The 12,164-nt window shown below is 45.2% G+C and overlaps 1 long non-coding RNA gene across 2 annotated transcripts in view; it reads left to right on the top strand.

Moving 5' to 3' along the window:
- The window catches only part of LOC116461631 (uncharacterized), a 40,621-nt gene extending 30,058 nt beyond the window's left edge, over positions 1-10,563 (top strand). For both annotated transcript variants that reach the window (XR_009211561.1, XR_009211560.1), the window contains one exon: positions 10,204-10,563. This is a non-coding gene — a long non-coding RNA (uncharacterized LOC116461631). The remainder of the gene's footprint in view (positions 1-10,203) is intronic.
- The last annotated feature ends 1,601 nt before the right edge of the window (positions 10,564-12,164 follow it).

The raw sequence follows: 12,164 nt of genomic DNA, 5'->3' as shown, positions 1-12,164 counted from the left end.
TGAGGTCAATGACTAGCGACCAGGCCAAATGGAGGACATTGCTGTACAGGGTGGCAGAAGATAGCATGGACCAGTACACTACCCACTCTCTACAGAACTCAGCTACAATTAATGTACCAACCACATATATAGAATTGTCATTGTACCTTAATTATGGGTTATAGAGACCCTACTTCCTTGATACATCCACTTGACAACATCCACCTTAATATCTCTAATTTCCTTATTATTTTTAGTGTAAAATACTGCTATAAGGTGAGCTCTGCTAATAACAGCATCTAAACTCCACAATATTAGTTCTATTCAAAATCCATTTTTCAATGCTAGGAATCTTTATCCCAACCACAGGGATGATGCCACAATCTGCATACTTTATTTATGTATTAACTTATGTTTATTTTTAAATATTTATTTATTTATTTATTTATTTTTGAGACGGAGTCTTGCTTTGTCACCCAGGCTGGAGTGCAGTGGTGCGATCTCAGCTCACTGCAACCTCTGCCTTCTGGGTTCAAGCGATTCTCCTGCCTCAGACTCCTGACTAGCTGGGATTACAGGTGCGCACCAACATGCCCAGATAAATTTTGTATTTTTAGTAGAGATGGGGTTTCACCATGTTGGCCAGGCCAGCTTCAAACTCCTGACCTCAAGGTGATCTGCCCGCTTCGGCCTCCCAAAGTGTTGGAATTACAGGTATGAGCCACCACACCAGGCCATCTGCTTACTTTAAATGCGTACCCTTTATCATATTAACTGATCTCTCTCCTCTGATATTAGTTCAATCATCTAACTGAAGCTTGAGTTCCATACTAACCAGTTCTACCCATTCTCTTTGTGTTCTCCTGCCAGCATTAACATGACTTTTACCACTGCTACTTATAAGGAGGTAGGCTGATATGTCCCTATCATTCCACTCTATTCAACCACAAAGGGTTGAAGCTTTCTATTTTTTCATTTGTTTCCAGTAGGTTTGTAGTTTCTCATTGAAGCATTTTTAGGATGACTGCTTTAAAATCTTTGTCAGATAGTTCTAACATCTCAGCGTTGACCTCTGTTGATTGTCTTTTTCATTCAGTGTGAGATCTTCCTGGTTCTTGCCGTGATTAGTATTTTTTTTAGCAGAAAATTCCTTGTTTATTAAGAATGTCACATTTTGAAACTAGAAGCAGTAAAGTGTATGAAAAGTTTAAAATATAAATTTCAGAAAACTCTTATAGCAGCAAAAAAGCAGAATAAAGAAAAACTTAAAAACACAGACATAGCCTTTTCCTATTACTGTGCCATAATTAACATCAAGTAGCCAACCAGTTTTTCCCCAGAAAATGGTATTACATTCTCTGCCTCCTGGGCCACAGATTTTCAACTGGCCCTTCCTAGGCAAAAAAAAAAAAGATTCCAACATATCTAAAGGCATTAACAGTCGGGAATAAACCAGTAGCTTCTTAATCAACCCTGACAAACAATGGAAACAAAGATTAAAAGCATCTAATTTTTTATTTTAACATTTGACTATAATGGCAAAAATGATATAGATCATGTAATATCTGTTTTCCTAGCACAGCCAGACAGAAAAGAAGGTTGAATTGGAACAAGAAAAAGTTCATTTTGTGGGTGCCCTAAATGTACCACATTTTTTTTTTTGAGACAGGGTCTTGCTATGTTGCCCAGGCTGGAGTGCAATGGCGCAATCTCAGCTCACTGCAACCTCTGCTTCCCGGGTTCAAGCGATTCTTCTGCCTCAGCCTCCCAGGTAGCTGGGACTAAAGGTGCGTGCCACCATGCCCGGCTAATGTTTGTAGTTTTAGTAGAGATTGGGTTTCACCATATTGGCCAGGCTGGCCTCAAACTCCTGACCTTGTGATCCACCTACCTCAGCCTCTCAAAGTGCTGGGATTACAGGCATGAGCCACAGTGTCTGGCCCACATTCTGTTTTCAAGGTGTGTGGCAATACAGATTACTTGCTGTTTCTTTTTTTCTTTTTCTTTTTTTTTTTTTTTTTTGAGATGGAGTCTCATCTGTCGCTCAGGCTGGAGTGCAGTGGCACGATCTTGGCTCACTGCAAGCTCTGCCTCCTGGGTTCACACCATTCTCCTGCCTCAGCCTCCCGAATAGCTGGGACTACAGGCGTCCACCACCATGCCTGGCTAATTTTTTTGTATTTTTAGTAGAGACACGGTTTCACCGTGTTAGCCAGGATGGTCTCGATCTCCTGACCTCGTGATCCACCCGCCTCAGCCTCCCAAAGTGCTGGGATTACAGGTGTGAGCCACTGCTCCTGGCCCCAATTACTTGCTGTTTCTAAATAAACTTAAGAGACAGGCTTAGAATTAACACTTCTAATAAAGTTATAACTATCAGGGGAACAAAAAAACCAAAGTGATTCCTCAAAAAAAAAAAAAAAAAAAAAACCAGTATTTGGCTAACAAATTGTCATCTGGTGTCACATGCTTGATTATGAAAGCATCTTGTGCAACCAACTTTAATTTTTCAAGTTTTCTTATGTCTAGAGGCTGTATCATAGTTTATGTATAGAACAAGCAAATTTAAGTATTCTGTTAACATGCAAATGACTTGGGAATCGAAAAATCAGTTTGTTATAAAGGAAAACAGAAATTCAAAAAGGTTTTTCCTGGAAGGCATATCATCATTCAGTTTACAATCTTGTATTTATAGTTTTAAAAAATTGCCTTTTATGGCCAGGCACGGTGGCTCATGCTTATAATCCCAACACGCTGGGAGGCTGAGGCGGGTGGATCACCTAAGGTCAGGAGTTCGAGACCAGCCTGGCCAACATGGCAAAACCTCCTTTCTACTACAAATACAAAAATTAGCTGTGGGTGGTGGCTGGTGCCTGTAATCCCAGCTATTTGGGAGGCTGCGGCTCAGGCAGGTTACATGCTGTCCATTGCACCTCGGCAAAAAAAAAATCCGTCCAAAAAAAAAAAAAAAAAATATATATATGGCTCATTTGGAACCATTCAAAAGAAAATATTTGTTTTGGAAAAACAAATACACTGTTGTTGGGCCTCAAATTGGTAATTTGTCAATTTTGGATGCTGATTCTTAATACAATATAAAGGAGGTCCAATTTAAAACCATTTTAAATTAGGCTGGGCTGGTGGGGAGAGGCACCCACTGGAGGGGATGGGGGCCAAGCAGGTCGGGCCAGGCCACCTGAGGAATGGCAGACGCAGTGGCCCAGAGGGCAGCTAAAGGGAGCGAGAAGGAGATGGGAAGGGGGATGAGGGCCATGCTGTTGGGCTTCAAGGACGGTCATCCCAGGCTTACAGGAAAGGCCCCATGGCTGTGGCTGCTGACATGAAGCCTCCAGCCAAAGGAACTGTGATGAGTGTTTTTTGATTGATCCATGGACATTTGGGGCATTAGACTATGAGTCTCTGGATCTTACCTAAAGCATGTGTTTTAGCTTGCTTCCTCTGATACCACTCTGACAGGGGAGGAGGAGCTGCCTCATCACAGCCAGATAGGGGTACAGGTCCAGGTGTAATCACCAGATGGATTCTTCTTGCATGCTGCACAGACAAAACCAATTCACAGAGACAGCAGTGTTGCAGTAGAGAAAGAGTTTAATTAATTCAAATCTTGCCAAGCAAAAGGATGGGAGTTTATTACTCAAATAAGTCTCCTGAAGAATTCAGAGGCTAGGGATTTTATGGATAATTTAGCAAGCAGGGGCTAGGGAATGGGTGCTGCTGATTGGTAGAAGATGAAATCACAGGGGTGTGAAAAAGAGTCCTCATGCAAAGTCAGCCTCTGGGTGGTGGCCACAGGACTGAGTGAGTCATGACCCTTGGGTCCAGGAGTCAGTTGGTCCCAGAATTAAAAAGCCTGAGAAACATCACAAAAGACCAATCTTAGGTTCTACAACAAGGATGTTATCTATAGAAGTGATTGGGGAAGTCACAAATCTTGTGACCTCTGGCACCATGACTCTTAACCAGTAAAGGATTATAGGAAAGCCACCTAAGGAACCATGGCTGGTTATCATTTAACTACACCTGCATCTTAGCAAAATTCAGGCCCCTCCCATCATCCTCATCTTGTGGACTTTCATTAGTCTTACAAAGGCTGTTTCAGTCCCTGAACAAGGAGGAGGTCAGTTTTATGGAGGGGCTATTATCATCCTTGCTTCAAAGTTAAACTGTAAACTAAATTCCTCCCATGGCTAGCTTGGCTTACACTCAGGAATGAGTGAGGACAGCCAGCCTGTAAGGCTAGAAGCAAGATGGACCCAGCCAGGCTAGACTTCTCTCACTCTCACAAATTTTGCAAAGATGATTTCACATGCTCCCCACTCAGCCAATGTTGGTTCTCAAGGGTAGGGACTCATTACTGCTAAGCAGGGACAATGGTTTCCACTAACACTTCTCTGGCTGGCAGGGATCGGAATTCCTAGTTACTGCTCCCCATTTGGTCACTACTGATACTGAGTTGTGGGGTAGCCTTGTTACCCCTGGTCTTGGTGAAAGTCCTTATTCTTTTTTTTTTTTGAGACAAGGCCTTGCTCTGTTGCCCAGGCTGGAGTGCAGTGGTACCACCATCTCAGCTAACTGCAACCTTGACCTCCTGGGCTCAAGTGGTCCTCCCACCTCAGCCTCTGGAGTAGCTGGGACTATAGGCATGCACTACCACACCCAGCTAATTTTGTTGATTTTTTGCAGAGAGGGGGTCTTACTCTGTTGCCCAAGATGATGTTGAACTTCTGGATTCAAGCAATCCTCCTGCCTTGGCCTCCCAAGGTGCTGGGATTACAGGTATGAGCTACTGCACCTGGCCAGTCCTTATTCTTCACCAGGCTCTTCTGCAACCCCCAGAAGAGAGGAGTAGATCCCCCTCATCGTAGCCTGGGGAGGGAGAGAGTCCCCCACTTGGCCTTTACTGGTAGGGGTGGGTGTCAGTCCAGAATTTTTTCTTCGACATTTGGCAAGGTATAAACTAAAAATAAGATACTAAGGCCTACATCAACTGAATGGGCCTCCCTCTTGACCAAGGGAACCCTAGAAAAACCTTAAAAACTGAATTCCCAGGCACTACAGGAAGGGAGGGCAGATATGCCCCATTATACCCCTCCCTTTCAGAGTTTAGGTGCAACAACTGATGAGTATTAATGTTAAAATAGAGATCATAAGACTAGGCTGGGCACGGTGGTCATGCCTGTAATCCCAGCACTTTGGGAGGCCAAGGCAGGAGGATCACCTGAGCTCAGGAGTTCAAGACCAGCCTGGCTAACATGATGAAACCCAGTCTCTACTAAAAATGCAAAAATTAGCTGGGCATGGTGGTGGGCACCTGTAATCCCAGCTACTCGGGAAGCTAAGGCAGGAGGATCACTTGAACCCAGGAGGCAGAGGTTGCAGCAAGCCGAGATTGCACCACTCCACTCCAGCCTGGGCAACAGTGAGACTCCATCTCAAAACAAACAAACAAACAAAAAAACTGAGCCTTCTCTCGTAAAAGAGATAAGATTTGGGGTGTTTTTGTTTGTTTGTTTGTTTGTTTTTTTGCACACAAAACAATAAACATTTTCTAAAAGTACCTACAAACAAAAAGATGCATATCAAACATATTAGGAAGGTTGCACATGGGAAGACGGGGACTAGAGATGGGGGGTGGGAATTAAAGAAAATAAATGAGAGAGGGACTTTGTATGGATCAATGATAATAACTCAATCCTTTATTTGACAAAGAAGAAGGAGAAGGAAGAGGAAGAAAAAGAAAGTGGGATAAAGGATCAGAAAGGGAGGAAAATAGAAAAAATTAGAGTGTGACTCCAGGGTAGACCTGTTTTGTTGTCACTTGGTTGGTTGGTTGGTTTGTCAGTTGTATTTTTCATATGTTTCGCCATGTTGGCCAGGCTGGTCTCGAACTCCTAGCCTCAAGTGATCAACCCACCGCGGCCTCCCAGAGTACTGGGACTACAGGCGTGAACCACCACGTCCAGCCCCCACATTGCCTCTGGCCTCTGTGGTAGACCTCCCAGATGGGGCAGCCGGGCAGAGGCGCTCCCCACATCCCAGATGGGGCAGCCAGGCAGAGGTGCTCCTCACTTCCCAGACAGGGTGGCCGGGCAGAGACGCTCCTCCCTTCCTAGACAGGGTGGCGGCCGGACAGAGGGGCTCCTCACTTCCCAGACGGGGCGGCCGGGCAGAGGCGCTCCTCACATCCCAGACAATGGGTGGCCGGGCAGAGGCGCTCCTCACATCCCAGACAATGGGTGGCTCCTCACTTCCCAGAAGGGGCGGCCGCGCAGAGGCGCTCCTCACTTCCCAGAAGGGGCGGCCGGGCAGAGGCGCTCCTCACTTCCCAGACGGGGCGGCCGGGCAGAGGCGCTCCTCACTTCCCAGACGGGGCGGCCAGGCGCTCCTCACTTCCCAGACGGGGCGGCCGGGCAGATGCACTCCTCACTTCCCAGACGGGGTGGCGGCCGGGCAGAGTCGCTCCTCACATGCCAGACGATGGGCGGCCGGGCAGAGGCGCTCCTCAGATCCCAGACGATGGGCGGCCGGGCAGAGACGTTCCTCACTTCCTTAGACGGGGTGGCGGCTGGGCAGAGGTGCTCCTCACCTCCCAGACGGGGGCGGCGGCCGGGCAGAGGCTGCAATCCCAGCACCCTGGGAGGGCAAGGCAGGCGGCTGTGAGGCGGAGGCTGCAGCGAGCCAAGACCACTCCACCGCACTGCAGCCCGGGCAACACCGAGCACCAAGTGAGCGAGCCTCCGTCTGCAGTCCCAGCACCTCTAGAGGCTGAGGCGGGCCGACCACTGGAGGTCAGGAGCTGGAGACCAGCCTGGCCGACATGGCGAAAACGCGCCTCCAGCCAAAGGAGAACAACCAGGGAGGGGTGGTGGCGCGCACCGGCAATCCCAGGCAGCCCGCAGGCCAGGGCAGGAGAGTCACGGGAGCCGGACGCAGGGAGTCTGCAGCGAGCCGAGTGTACTCCAGCCTGGGCCACAGAGGGAAAAAAAGAAAAAGAAAGAAGAAAGAAAGAAAGAAAAAGAAAGGAAGGAAAGAAGGAAGGAAGCTGGGGTGTTTTTTTAAAAAACAACTACATTGGCCGGGTGTGGTGGTTCATGCCTATAATCTCAGCACTTTGGGAGGCCAAGGTGGAAGGATTGCTTGAGCTCAAGACCTCAAGACCATCCTGGGCAACATGGTGAGACCTTGTCTCTTATTTAAAAAATATTTTAAATTAAAATTTTGAAATATTTTTAAAAAGCTATGTTAGTTTTTGTATTTGCTCTTGAAATTTTTTTCACTTTGGTTATATGGATAACTAAGTATTGTTTCACAGTGACCTGTGATTTCTTTGTGTGTGTGACGGAGTTTCACTCTTTTTGCCCAGGCTGGAGTGCAATGGCGCAATCTCAGCTCACCGCAACCTCTGCCTCCTGGGTTCAGCAATTCTCCTGTCTCAGCCTCCCAAGTAGCTGGGATTACAGGCATGCATCACCACGCCTGACTAATTTTTAGTAGAGACGAGGTTTATCCATGTTGGTCAGGCTGGTCTCGAACTCTGACCTCAGGTGATCCACCCACCTCGGCCTTCCAAAGTGCTAAGATTACAGGCATAAGCCACTGCGCCCAGCCCCTGTGATTTATTTTAATCAAGAGTTTTGAATGTTTTGGACAGTTTCGACAACTTTCCCAAATCAAAATCATTTATGAAGTCTTTTCGACCTAGACCTCACTTTGAGATTTTACAGAGAGATATTAAACTAATTAGACTTATTTGATATGTTAAATTACATAGGAAGCATGGCTGAAAAAGAAGTAGCCAGGCACAGTGGCTCACACCTGGAATCCCAGCATTTTGGGAGGTCAAGGTAGGTGGATTGCTTGAGGCCAGGAGTTCAAGACCAGCCTTTGCAACATGGCAAGACCCCATCTCTAAATATTAAAAAAAAAAAGAAAGGAAGAGAAGTGATGCTTAATCTTTTAAAAGTTTCCTTTGTATGGATATATGTTATTAATATGAATGTTCCATGATATGTCCTTGTATAATGTTATCGATCATAGTTCTAGTTTTGTTGTTGTTGTTGTTGTTGTTGTTGTTGTTTGAGATGGAGTCTCACTCTGTCACCAGGCTGGAGTGCAGTTGTGCGATCTCACTTCACTGCAACCTCCGCCCCCCAACCCCGACCCGGTTCAAGCAATTCTCCTGCCTCAACAAGTACCTGCCACCATGCCTAGCTAATTTTTGTATTTTTAGTGGAGATGGGGTTTCACCATGTTGGCCAGGCTGAGCCAATTGGTTCTTACTGCCCACTGCACAAACAAAATCAACTCACTCAGACCATGGCATTGCAGTAAAGACAGTTTAATTAACATGAGGCTGGCCATGCCACTTGAAAGATGAAGTTATTACTCAAATCAATCTCCCCAGAGGCTTGGAGGTTAGGAGGTTTTCAAAGATAGCTTGGTGGGCAGGCCGGCAAAGTAGGGGGAATGCTGATTGATTGGGTTGGAGATGAAATCACAGGAAATCGAAGCTGTCCTCTTACGCTGAGTCAGTTCCTGGGTGGGGGCCACAGGACTGGTTGGTGGGTCCAGGTGGGGCCATCTGGTTGTCAGAAATGCAAAAACTTGAAAAGCCATCTCAAAAGGCCAATCAGGCCATGTGCGGTGGCTCATGCGTGTAATCTCAGCAATATGGGAGACCAAGGCGTGTGGATCACTTGAGGCCAGGAGTTTGAGACCACCTGGTCAACATAGAGAAACCCTGACTCTAGTAAAAATACAAAAAATTAGCTGGGCGTGGTGGTGTACACCTTTAAACCCAGCTACTTGGGAGGCTGAGGCATGAGAATCGCTTGAACCTGAAAAGCAGAGGTTGCCGTGAGCTGAGATTGTGCCACTGCACTCCAGCCTGGGTGACAGAGGGAGACTCAAAAAAAAAAAAAGAAAAAGAAAGAAAAAGAAAATCCAGAAAAAATTTAAAAAGAAAAAAAATGATATCAAAGGCCAATTTGTTCTAATCTTATGATCTCTGGAATAATGGCAGGTAATTATTTAGAATTTGAGCCCTTTTCTTTCTCTTAACTTGGTGGCCTTTCATTAGTTTTATAACAGTTTAGTTTTGGGGAAGGACTATTATCATTTAAACTATAAAATAGGCCAGCACAGTTGCTCACGCCTGTAATCCCAGCACTTTGGGAGGCCAAGGTGGGCAGATCACCTGAGGTCAGGAGTTCAAGACCAGCCTCGCCAACATAGTGAAACGCCATCTCTATTGAAAGTACAAAAATTAGTTGGGCGTGGTGGTGGATGCCTGTAATCTCAGGTACTTGGGAGGGTGAAGCACGAAAATTGCTTGAACTTGGGAGGTGGAGGTTGCAGTGAGACAAGATTGCACCACTGCACTCCAGCCTGGGTGACAGAGTGAGACTCCATCTCAAAATATAAAATAAAATAGAATAAAATAAAATAAAATAAATAAAGTATAAAATAAATTTCTCCCAAAGTTAGCTTGGCCCATGCGCAGGAATGCACAGACAGCCAACCCGTGAGGCTACAGACAAATGCAGTCAGACGCATCAGATTTATCTTCCTGTCTTAATTTTGCAAAAGTGATTTCATTATTGTCTTAAAATGTTGTGTATCACAGAAATAATCACATTTTCTTGTCAATTACATTATAATGAACTCTCATGAAATCTTTAATCATAACCATTTTAAGTTAATTGTTTTATTTTTGTTACAGTGGGAAGCTTGTCAGGCAGGAACAGGGCAGGAGAGGGCCTCATGCCTCACCAGGAAAGTCAGGCGACTATCAGGTGATGGTCACGAAACCGCCTTTGCAAAATGATGACTGAGACAGTGAAAGAGGTCTAACTTAACTGACTCCATCTTGCTGCTAACCTCCAAGCTGTCCTTGTTCATTCCTGGGCGTAGGTTGAACTAACTTTGGGAGAAACTCAAGTTTATAGTTTAAAACAAAGATGATAGCAGTTCTTTCCCAAAGCAGACCTCCTTCTTGCCTGGGAACTAGATTGCCTTTGTAGGACTGATATTAGCCACAAGATTAGAAATTATGGTTTAGGAGTCATGCAACTGGAGGCTACAAGATTCTGACCCTCCCTAAACTGCTCCTAAGATCAGTGCTTGAGACATTTTGCAGACCCTGTACTTGATGGATCAGCTGGCACCACCCAGATCAATAAACTGACTCATCTGATCTTGCAGCCCCCACCTAGGAACTGACTCAGTGCAAGAAGACAGCTTCAACTCCCTGTGATTTCATCCCTGACCAATCAGCTCTCCTGGCTCACTGGCTTCCCCTCACCCACCAAGTTCTCCTTAAAAACTCTGCTCCCCAACTGCTGGGAGAGACTGATTTGAGTAATAATAAAACTCTGGTCTCCTGCACAGCCAGCTCTGCGTGAATTAGTCTTTATTGGAATTCCCCTGTCTTGATGAATCGGCTGTCTCTAGGAGATGAGCAAGGTGAGCCCCTTGGGTAGTTACAGTCAGGCAGCTGTCACACTGCCTCTCTAAAATAACAATTGGTCGTAGCCACTGCCAGGGAAAGGCCATCTCCCTATAGATAAAAAAAAACCTGAAACTGGTGATCGACATCTTCCTGATAAGATCTCAGGAGTTGGGCAAGTGAGCTCAAGCATGCACGTTAAGAGGCAAAATGGTGGAGTTTAACTGGTATATGACCTTCTTGGGGTTTTCCACCAGAAAAGGAATGCAAGATGCTGGAAGTATGCCAACATATAAAGCCCCAAGTCAAAAGGTCAAACCCAGTTGGGCACAGTGGCTCACAGCTATAATCCTAGCACTTTGGGAGGCCGAGGCAGGCAGATCACTTGAGGTCAGAAGCTTGAGACCAGCCTGGCCAACTTGGTGAAACCTTGTCTATACTAAAAATACAAAATTAGTTGTGCGTGGTGGTGTACACCTGTAATCCCCGCTACTCACTTGGGAGGCTTAGGCAGGAGAATCGCTTGAACCCAGAAGGCGGAGGCTGCAGTGAGCCCAGATCAAGCCATTGCACTCCAACCTGGTCAACAAGAGCGAAACTCCATCTTATATAAAAAATAAAAAGATAAAAAGTCAGACCCCACGCTGGACCTCCAAGATGTCTACCTGGCTCTCTTCCAAGTGTACTTTCTTTTCATTACTGCTCTAAAGCTTTTTAATAAACGTTCACTCCTGCTCTGAAACTTGCCTTGGTCTCTTCTTCTGCCTTATGCCCCTCAGTCAGATTCTTTCTTCTGAGGAGGCGAGAACTGAGGTTGCTGCAGACGGGCATGGATTTGCTGCCACTAACACTCTGATCCTTTCCTGAAAGCTTTTGTAAGCAACTATAACCTGCAAGAGCTTTGTCTCCAAGGAAATGCATGATGACAACTCTGACAAGTATAAGTTTCTGATATAATAACTTTAAGATCATCTTAGTGGATTGCGTAGGAATTTCCAGAATTCTAATAACGAAACTGAACTAAGATGAAGCAGAACAAGAATTAATTACCTGGGACTAAATAAACTGAGGAGGCTGATTATAATTTTTATGACTCCTTGTTTGAACACTGCTTTTTAAAAATGTTTTGTTTTTCCTGATTTAAGGAAACGTTTTTTCTCTTTTTCTTAAGCTAACTATAATTTACAGCAATCTGGTAAATTATACGTTTGTAAACAGAATTGAAGCGTTTATTTTTTTCTCCCTACCTGTTCCATCTGGAATTCAGAACTCTTATGAAGCATTCTTATTTTCATGGCAATGTAGTTTTTTGCGTAGGTTGAATGAGAATCTGTTCTCTGTATGACAGAACACAACTGGAAACATTGATGATATTACCAATTATTTCACTGAGCCATACATGAGAAGAACGTGCACAGAATCAGATATGGCCTGACTGTTTTTGGGAACTAAGGAGGACTTTGAGGAACCAATAAAGCCTTTTGGAAGAATTGACTTGGTACCTGGCTCAAAAGGGCACCTGGCCTTATGGTGTCAACCTAAAAGGAAGAAGCTGAGGCAAAATTAGTACAAGTAAAATGTTTCTTTGAGTCACGCTTGAGGATTGCAACCCAGGACCACAGATTCAAGTTGCCCTGAATATATACCCTGCTTAGCAGCAATTACAAGTGGATTTTTGTGGGAGACAAGAGGCAGTTTCTGAGTTGTTTACCAAGAA

The sequence above is a fragment of the Hylobates moloch genome, unplaced genomic scaffold (genome assembly GCF_009828535.3).
Source record: "Hylobates moloch isolate HMO894 unplaced genomic scaffold, HMol_V3 SCAFFOLD_22, whole genome shotgun sequence".
Taxonomy (NCBI): Eukaryota; Metazoa; Chordata; class Mammalia; order Primates; family Hylobatidae; genus Hylobates; species Hylobates moloch.
Note: the sequence above shows the minus strand (reverse complement) of the source record. Positions and strands in the feature narration are given on the sequence as shown.